Genomic DNA, 10908 nt, shown 5'->3' with positions numbered 1-10908 from the left:
TCTTCATGAAGGCATTGGGTACAGAGAAGCTTCAAAAGTTTCGAAGCTTACTTGGACTTGCAGAGATGCAGTTGAGCTTGAGGGGGAGTGTTGAGATGGCAAGCTCAACACATGTGGACATGGATGATGGACCGCCTGGTTAGATGGGTCCACACGTCTACACTTAGCACGTCGGTGGTCATTATGACTCTCACATGGCCACTGACTCATTACTTATTATATTCAGGTTGTTACACCTATTTACAGCTGGCATAGTTATAGCGCCATTCGACTAGTGTAGTCGGTTATGCACTGTTTGACTTTGTAGGCCACTTTCCTTTTATGTTGTATCTTATCTATACTTTGTGTACATTGTAAAGAGTGTGGAAGAAGAAGAAGAAATCAGCAAGAAAACGTTTTGGCCTCCATCTCTCTTCTTGTCTCTTGAGTGAGCTTCTCCTTGTGCATTCTGTGTGTGTTCGGCGCAGCATCTTGAGCAACCCCCTCCACCACGCGATTCTTGACAGTAAGTGTTTTGTAGAATATATGTGTGACTTTGGGACAGTTTTATAACTTTTGGAAAGGATGAATCTAAGTTCAAAAGAGCTAAAACAAATGGAAGAAGCAGCTACTGAAGACCGAAGAGAAGACTGAAGTGATAGTGACAGTAGTGAGCTATGAAAAGACACTGTAGTGGCTCTGGTGCCTCTTCGCATCATACATACCTCTTGGGAGGTGCATCCACGACCTAAGAAGGATTATTGAGAGTCATTATTGAGTATTGTAGTGAGGAGATGATGTACTATTGAGAGAGAGAGAGAGAGAGAGAGAGAGAGAGAGAGAGAGAGAGAGAGAGAGAGAGAGAGAGAGAGCCAATTCTATCAAAACAATGTATTTGTATATGAGAGATTGAGAGAGAAAACTATGAAGACATTGAAGATGAATACTATGTGATTTATTTCCATTAAAAAATGGTGTATTCCTTTATGTTCATTATTCTATTGAAGGATTTTATGAAGAAGTTGAAGATTATGGTTGATTCTATCAAATCCGTGGGAGATGTCTACTATGATGCTGAGTGAAGATTTGCTATTCTCTTTGTTTTGGTCATCAAAATAATGAAATAAAAGCTTGTTGATGTTACAAGATAGATTTTCTTGCAGTAGAATCCCCTTTTCCTTAGTGTTCCTTTTGGGGCTCCATGTTTTTGGTGCGCAGCCGGGGAAGCTTGCCATCAACAAGCATCAGAAGAGGCTGAAAATGAAGGAAATGATATTGCCAAGAAGAGAAGAATTCAATGGATGTTTGTAAAGTTCCTTCTTCCATTGAAGGGTTAGAGATTTTTATTATCAAAGCCACTTTCCACAAGAAGTTCATCCCACATTGGCGGAAACATATTACCATCATGATGCAAGCTCTATGTGGTGGACTGTTTCCTCTTCCTGTTGAAGCAACATAGACCTGCATTTTGGTGGCAAATTGTTTGGGAACAAACTGAAGAACCGAAGTAGAGAGAATGACTATCCATGGAAGATTTAGCATTTATTGAGGAGTTTCCAGACATCATCAAGTGGGATATCATGAAGAAGTTTCAAGAGTCGTGGTCTGTGGAGGTTCACGAAAACAAGAAGGAAAAGAGTTGGAATTTGTTTGTGGATGCTCAACAGCAAGATACATGGGATGCTTGGTGCACTAACAATCTTCTGTTTGTCCAATTAGCAACCCACGGGAAGTTGGTAGACAGAGTGTTTTTCACAACATATAGTGTTGAAACCCTCAGAAGCTGGCATTATTATAATGGCACAACAACGATCCTAAGAAGAATGAGTTTTGATACTTTTAGAACGGAATATCTCCCCCTTTGTAGTGGTTTGAAAGCCGAATTCAGAGATGTTAAAAAGAAGGAAGTAGAGGAGACGTTGGCGAGAGAATCCCCTAGAGAATGAAGTCCCTCTCTGATTCTATTCTATCGAGTATTGAACAACTGGTTGGAGCCAAGCCCCTGATGAATGACGCAATCAAGAGGCAAGCGTTAGAACGAGTCCAGAGGTACGTGAGAAGAGAGAAGGCAAAAATCAAAGCTGAGAACGAGCTCACAGTAGAAGTCTCCTTTGACGCCCTAAAAGCACTTTTTACAGAAGTCACCATGGCGACTCAAGGTCCCCTTCCTAATTAGATTCATCCTGGAAATATTGATGACATGCCAGCAAATGTAGACCCATTGCCAATTTTTAAGGGAGAGTATAATGAAGACCCTGATCTACATGTAGCAGAATTTATAGTAGCATGTGTGGCTAACAATACCAGAACCCTTGAGCATTGGTTAGCAATATTCCTTGTCACTTTCAAGGGTGCGGTGTTTCATTGGTATGAGAGACAAGGAGTAGGAACTTTTGGCACATGGAACGACCTGAAGTTGGCCTTCCTCACTAAATTCAGTTGTGAAGGTTTTGAAGAGCGGAGTTCATGAACCTAAGTCGAGTCCTCTGGAGAAAGAGTAGAAGCTTATGTCTCGCGAATGGAATCCATCCTGAAGAGATGGACTTACCATCATTTGGACGAAGGCATTCAGAAAGGAGTGTTCCTTAGAGGCCTACAACCAGAAGTTTGCAAATTTGTGGAATTGAGAAGACCAATCAATTTGCAAACTGCAGTGGAAGGTGCAAGATTGTATGACGAAGTTGAAGTAAGGTTGTCAATGACTCCAGGAAGAGGAGTCTTACCTCCTCCCATGCCAGGAATGGTATACCCATCAAATGCAGTCCCAGGGACAGTTCCCTACCCCTATCCCCAGATGCAAACAATGTCACAGTATAATGCACCTAATCCACTATGGTCACCACTGATGACAGTGCCTCAAATGGTGGTTCAACCACAACAACAGTGGCCTCAAACAGTTCCTCCAATGGTGACTCAACAACAGTGGAATCCTACCAACTGGAATCAACAATCCCAAGTCTCAGCAGGAGCTCTGAATCAGAACCAGAATAGAGGATCCTTTGGATCGACCCAATCAGTGTATGTATTAATTACAAAAGCTTCCTCCTCCCATGCCAGGAATCGTATACCCATCAAATGCAGTCCCAGGGATAGTTTCCTATCCCTATCCCCAGATGCAAACAATGCCACAGTATAATGCACCTAATCCACTGTGGTCACCACATACGACAGTGCCTCAAATGGTGGTTCAACCACAACAACAGTGGCCTCAAACAGTTCCTCCAATGGCGACTCAACAGTGGAATCCTACCAACTAGAATCGACAATCCCAAGTCTCAGCAGGAGCTCTGAATCAGAACCAGAATAGAGGACCCTTTGGATCGACCCAATCAGTGTATGTATTAATTACAAAAGCTTCCCAAAACCCTACTACAAGTACTTCAGGAGGTGAAAATCTAAAGGAATACTTATCCAACTCAGTGCAAGTATCAAGAAGGAGCTTATGGATGTGATTAAAGAGCAGCTACAGACGCTGAAGGTGAATACTGTCAATATATCCACTCCTACAGGAGCTGGGAGAGATGTGATGCATTCTAATACATGGTGCGGAAAAGTGTCATCAAGCGGGACATTTAGCCACTGAATGTACCCGAAAATCAACCATTCCTGGAGCCTTCTGTTCCTACTGTTTATGGAAGAACCATACAGAGGATATTTGATCTCTGAAAGAGATGTACGAATGAAGGCAGAAAGATGAAAATGCAAGATTCAAATTGTTAGAATCCAAAATGACAACACAAGATATTGGACCAAAGCCTAGGGAGTTTGGTCCTAATTTTGGTCAAAGGAGGTTTCCCTCTCAAAGTTATAGAGGGCGACAGTCTGGTGATGGTCAAAGATCAGAGGTGGAATGCTATAGGTGTGGAGAAAAGGGTCATATCTCCCCGAATTGTCCAAACCCTAGATAATTTGTAGATTACAAGCCCTTATGTAGCCGATGCAAAGGCGAAAGCCACACTGCAAAGTATTGTCCAAGTCCAGCCCCTGTAAAGGCCAATGCTACTGATAGCCAACAGAAGGTACAAGAGCCTGCCTCCAATTTGGTAGAGTTGGAAGTTGCTGTTGTGATGCACGCCAAGAAGAAGGAACCAGTTGTTCATAATGAAAATAATTCCCCTGCCAAGACTGTGAAGTTCAACCTGTTAGTAGAGGGATAGAGCAGTATAGGACAGAACACTGCAGTATAGAGTACTACAGTGCCACAGAGAGTCACAGAGACAGTTCCAGAAATAGGATCAAAGGTCCAGGAGATAGACGATGTAGAAGCACCTCCAGAAATAGAAGAAGTGCTAATGCTGCCATTACTAGAAGAAAAACGAAGGATGAAAATGGGTATAGCCCCATTCCCGAGCAGGCTGGAGAAGCCCGTGGATCCTATCAAAGAATATGACTTGGTAAAAGACCTAGACACTTTTAAACCAAACTTAACATTCCAGCACTTGCTGATGCTGTCTCCCAGCTGTCGAAAGAAATTCAAAAGCATCTTGACAAGAAGACGTGGACTAAGGATTGCTCCCCCAACAACAATAAAGTCTAACAGAGCCGCAGAACCTGCGAAGGAAGTAGATGTGGCTAATGCCTTCCTAGATCTCCTGGAACCCTAGAGATTAGTGTATGGATTGAAGGATGCTTTATCTCAGATGCATTGATTGATGGAGGCTCATTAGTAAACATAATGATGGATGTGACAATGAAGGACTTAGGGTTGCAAGGAATTCAACCTACAAAGTGGCTTATCAGATTGGCATACCAAAGCAGAATTAAACCGTTGGGCATCCTCCCATACGTAAAAACAATCCTTGCACGAAAAGATTATTGGTTGACCTATCTGGTGGTTAAACCAAATTCTTATAGGACCTCATATCCTCTACTATTGGGAAGACCTTGGCTTTTTGAAGCAAGAGCCAGGGCGGATTGGTTCAAAGGAACCCTAACCCTAGACAGAGGACCCAACAAAGTGGTGTTGAAGTTGTATGGATCGCAAAAAGGTAATGGATCCACATCCATTGAATTCATAACTAACTCCTCCAACGAGGTAACACATGGTACATCAGGAGATGAAGAGGCTGTTAAACAGATCTTTCCCAAGAAAACAGAGGTACAGTCCCTAACAGTGGGCACTATAAGCCAACTACCAAAGGAAGAAAAATCATTGTCCATGGGAGAATACCTCTTGCCTCAACTAGAATTAACTTCTGAAATCACCTCTGACAGTGAGATAGAAGCATGGATGTACTGTTCTCCCACTTACATGGCAGTCACAGAGACAGTAGCAGAGATAGAGCCAGAGACAGAAGCAGAAGTAGAAGCAGACGCAGAGGTGGAAGATCTATTCTTCTCCTACATAGCCTCTACAAAAGCAGAGACAAAGCCTCTAGAGGAAGAGGATGGACATGATGATGAAGAAAATGAAGCAGGCTATGAAAGTGCAGTTGAAGAAGATCCTCTGATAGTGGATGATCTCGTTGATATCCCTACAGAGACCTAGAGGCCGAAGATCTCGGGGTGTTGGATGGAATGACCATGGTTCCATTTGGGTTGACCAATGGATCACAAAGTATGCAGAATTTGCATAAGCAATGGATCAAAGGCATAAAAATTAAGTTCACCAGTGGCTCCTGTCGCCCTGACCGTTCAGTCTGGAGAAATGATAATGATGATATCCCTTGTCAACAGAAGCTAGAGCCATTAGAGCCATGGCTTCTAGAAGATCCGTGCTATGTGACATTCCTGAACGCATCCTCTGAAGATGAATCCCTAAGTCCAGAAGAAATTACCACTCACACAGAAGCAAAAAAAGCTTTGATACCCTTCCAGCAATCTCAACAGACAAATGAGTCATCTGTCCAGAAGGAGGACACTGGTTCTAGTGGAACATCAGACGATGACACTACTCCCTTGAAAGAGTTAGACCTCTATATAGAAGCAATCAGTGGGACATTTATCCGCGAAGTGGAAGGTGAAAGACAAGTAACGTTCTTGGATACTAATGGTACTGAACGTTACCTGAAAGTGGGCCTCAATCTTCCAGAAGAAGAACTAGTGGTCATGCGAGACCCACTCAAAGAGAACTTAGACGTGTTTGCTTGGTCATATAAAGACCTAAAGGGGATTGATCCCACAGTATGCCAACATTACATTGACCTAGAGCCCGATGCCAAACCTGTAAGGCAAAGACAAAGGCGTATGAATCCTAATTATTATGCTCTAGTGAATGCTGAATTATTGAAACTTCTTGAAGCCGAGTTCATTTATCCCATGGCTAACAATGAATGGGTTTTGCCCATTGTGGTAGTACCTAAGAAGAACGGGAAACTTCGAATATGTGTGGACTTTAGGAAGCTCAATTTGAAGATGAAGAAGGATCATTTTCCTATCCCTTTTACAGACCAACTGTTGGACACAGTGGGGGGCAGGCCATGAGCTCTATTCTCTCTTGGATGGATTCAATGGATATAACCAAGTCCAAATCGCAGAAGAGGATCAATCCAAAACAACCTTCACCACAGAATGGGGGACCTATGCCTATAGAGTGATGCCATTTGGGCTTTATAATGCTCCTGCCACCTTCCAATGAGTAATGATGACTGTCTTCCAGAATCATCTTCATGATTTCATTGAGGTGTATCTTGATGACTTTTGTGTCTATAGTTTAATCCGTGAGCACTGGGGACACCTAGAGCATTGTTTTGACAGATGTCGAGAGTATGGGATTTCTCTCAACCCTGACAAATGTGTCTTTGGCATCTCATCAGGAGTTTTTCTGGGCCCTATTGTCTCTGCACAAGGGATTGCAACAAACCCGGCAAAGAATGAGAAGATTGCCGCCTTGACAGCACCAATAAACCTCAAGCAATTGAGAGGATTTCTTGGCCATGTGGGCTACTACAGAAGATTTATTGCACATTTTGTAACCAAGGCAGCCCCTCTGCACAAGCTCCTAAGGAAAGATGTGGATTTCCTTTGGACTGATGACTGCAAAGGAGCCTTTAATACCCTAAAACAGTGCCTTATCCAAGCACCTATCTTGCAGCCTCTTGACTGGACGAAGGAGTTTCATGTGCACACAGATGCATCAGTTGAAGGGCTAGGTGCTGTCCTATGTCAAAAGGGCCCCTCTAAATTAGATTAACCAATATATTATGCAAGCGGGAAGGTTGCTGATAGGGAATGGAACTATACAGTGACAGAGCTTGAGTGCTTGGCAATGGTGTTTGCATTAGAGAAGTTTAGACACTATCTACTGTCCATGCATTTCAAGTTCTACGTGGATCATGAAGCCCTGTCCTTCCTGATGAACAAAGCAGATGTTAAAGGACGACTGATGAGATGGTTGCTCCTATTCCAGGAGTTCAATTTTGAAGTGGTCACTAAGCCTCGCCGTTCCCATGTCCTAGCCGATCATCTATCACGAATCCCTCAAACTGCAGAAGAGGAACATGATGATCCAAACCTTCCTGATGCTTCCTTGTTTCTAGTTGAAACAGTTACTCCCTGGTGTGCAGACATAGCCAACCTCTTGGTGACTCAACAGTATCCTCCTGGCATCTCAAGCTGTGAGAAGAAGAAGCTTTTGTTAGAATCAGCCCCCTATACCTTGCTAGGCAATGCACTGTACAAGGAGAGGTAAATATGAAGTGCTGCGAAGATGTGTTGCAGGGGATGAAATCGGCATAGTATTGAAAGCATGCCATGACGAACCATGTGGTGGACACTTCGCAGGAGAAGAGACAGCCAGGAAGACTTTGTTAGCAGAATACTGGTGGCCAATCCTCCACAAGGATGCACATGACTACTATAAAAGATGTGATGCTTGTCAGCGAATGGGGAAACCCACCAAAAAAAGTGCCATGCCACTGCAACCCATTCTTTCCCTAAAGCCATTGGAGAAGTGGGGGATTGATTTTGTGGGTCCGATTGATCCACCTACCAGATGGAAACAGAATAGATACATCTTAGTATGTAGGGATTATGTCACAAAGTGGTGTGAAGCTAAAGCCCTGAAGCGGGACGATGGTAACAAAGTAGCCTTGTTCATGTACGAGAATATTATTACCTATTTTGGCAGTCCCCTTGAGTTGGTAAGTGACAGAGGTACTCATTTCCTTAACAAAATCATGGAGGAGCTTACAGAGCTGTATAAGATCCACCATCGCAAGTCCACTCCCTATTACCCCATAGCCAATGGCCAAGTTAAAGTCACTAATCGCATCCTTTGCTCGATCCTGACAAGAACGATTGCCGCACATCATCGTGACTGGGATGATTGACTTATAGAGGCCCTCTGGGCATACATAACCTCCCATAAGGCAGCTATAGGACAGACCTCTTTCCAGCTAGTGTATGGTACAAAAGCCGTCTTTCCTGTTGAACTGGAATTGCCCTCTTTGCGAGTGACAGTTAAAGAATACTTAGGAGATGATGAGTCACTGCAACACTGCCTCGTGCACTTGGAATGCTTGGATGAGATACGGTGGATGGCCCTACAGTGTATGGAAACCACTCAAGTGCGATGCAATGCCTATCATGACTGTTTCATCAAGCACAAGGCATTCAAAGAAGGCGATCTTGTCCTAGCCTATGATTCAAGATTTGGCAAGTTTCCTGGCAAGCTTCAACAACGGTGGATGGGCCCATACAAGGTACTTGCTATCAATCCTAACGGCTCTATTCAGGTGCAGACCATTGATGCCTTTGATGATCCTTTCCTGATCAATGGCTATCGTCTGAAGAAGTACTTCCCTCCTTGGGGATCTTGACAATCATAGTCGACCTATCCTCTCCCTTTTGGGCGTCGCACTATCTTTCTCTTTGTGCTTCTGATAGCCCTTATGATTCTCCTCATGAGGCGGTCTCATTCTGCTAGCCCCTCATAGATACCTCTCAACCCGACCTTGTTCTCTTCTCGTCTGATCCAACAACAGTGGCGAGGGTGGTCCTGACACATGGTATTTCTAACATTCTCTTTCTTAAAAAAAAAGAAAAGGAAAAAAAAAGAAAAAAGAAAAAAACAGACAAAACTGTTATGGGAGAAAATGAAGAAATTCCCTGTCATAATAGGCCTCATTCCAAGAAACGATGGAAATACCCTTGGGCGGGAAGCTGACTGTGGAAACGCCCCGCAGTTTAGGATAGCTGACTCACTAGCAACACCTTTTCGGCAAGTAATTTGAAGCCACCTCCCTTGGTGCGTTGTCTTTGCAATATCAGTTCGTCTGCCCTTCTTAATAGACGACCTTTCTTACAAATCATTGAAGTACGAGACTTGTTGGTTGCCTCCCTGGGTACGCCACATCTTCAAGATCTTGATGACAACAACCGACATGATCTTCATCACCAACCCCTTGAGTGATGTGAGCTTTCATCCTAACAAGATGGAGACATGAGTATGGGCTGCCCTCTATATTTATCAATGAGCGAGATAGAGGGTGGGGTGAGTGACCAGTTTTTCCCTTCAACTCAAATGAGAGGTGAGATGTGTGAATGGAGTGTTGCATGCATAAGATGGGCCTCTCAATGCACAACGCACGATCTTTATTCCTGTGCACTGCACCATAAGGCTCCATGGCCTTCCTTCTTGCACTGTATACCCCTCACAGGGTGGGATGCACAGTTGCACCATCAAATGCGCACAAGGCATACAAGCTCTGTACAAGTGACAGTGAGGATTACATCAATGGGTTTCAGGAATGGGCTTCCCTCTGTATCTTTCAACAGAGCGTGAGACAGAGGGTGGGCTGAGTGTGACGGATGGTTCTTCAATCAATTATTGAGAGAGAGGTGAGGATTGAGGGACGTTATGACAATTGGAGTTCGGTACGTTCCCGTTTCCCTATGCACCCACGGGATGGGTCTCTTCCATCATCACAGGACACGTCACTCTATTCTGAACACTGTACTGCAAGGCTCCCTGGCCTTCCTTCTTGCACCTATGCCAGACAGGGTGGGACATACTAATGCACTATCAATTGTGCACCTTGGCATACTCCCCCTACACCACCCACTTGTCGATTCCTAAACCGGGTGTGAGATCTGGGTTTCCATCAATATTACCCCGAGTGATGTAAGTTATGGGGCAAATGGCTGTTTTCTCATTCCATTTGAGTGCCCGTGAGTTGAGTGACTATCTTTCATCAACGACATCTCCCCTGATGGACTTCATCAACTAGATACCTCCCTAGGTGCTGCTGCATGGTTCCTGCCATGCCGGCTGAACACTGGAGCGCACTGTGGTACCTCGTGCAGCCAACTCCAACCCTTCTGTAGCAGTGACGGTTCCTTCGACCATCCGCGAGACGGGCCAAGTGTTTCTAACCCTACTTTACTATTTGCAAGTGTATGTGATGTCTTAAGTGTGGGGACGGCAGCATGGGTGTGGGGACACCTCCCTATACGTCTGATGTGCATAGCCCCTGCATATGCCTCAAGTTGATCATGTATGTATGTCATGACCTCTTTCTACCCTCATGGAGTCCCTTTTCCCCCCACTTGTCTCACTTTACCCCACCCTTTGGGGCTGTTCCTTTCCTCTCTCCCTTTATTCCTTGTTTTGACGTTTTGCATGTGAACGCATCTTACTTTCACTGGAATCCCAATCCAACCTTACAACCATGTTCATCCCTTTAAATTCCCCCTTTTTCCTTTACCAACCCTTGTTCCGACCGATGGTTCTTGAGTTATTAATTTTTGACGCATTTCTCGTAAATTGGACGATTTTTCATGTGAACATACCTTTATTGCTTCCGAACAACCATCTAACATGACAGCCTTGTCCTCCCTCTTCCTCTTGACAATTTTTCTTTTTGCTCCCTATCCTTTCGATGCACAATTGATCCGATATTAATTTTTGCGCGTTTTCGGGCCCTTTTCTTGCATATTTTTAACATTTTTCCATGTGAACCTACCTGACTCTTTTCGGACTTCCATTCT

The sequence above is a fragment of the Lygodium microphyllum genome, chromosome 26, assembly GCF_053477565.2.
Source record: "Lygodium microphyllum isolate KBCC chromosome 26, Lygodium_microphyllum_v1.1.10, whole genome shotgun sequence".
Classification (NCBI taxonomy): Eukaryota; Viridiplantae; Streptophyta; class Polypodiopsida; order Schizaeales; family Lygodiaceae; genus Lygodium; species Lygodium microphyllum.
This window is presented reverse-complemented; position numbering follows the sequence as displayed.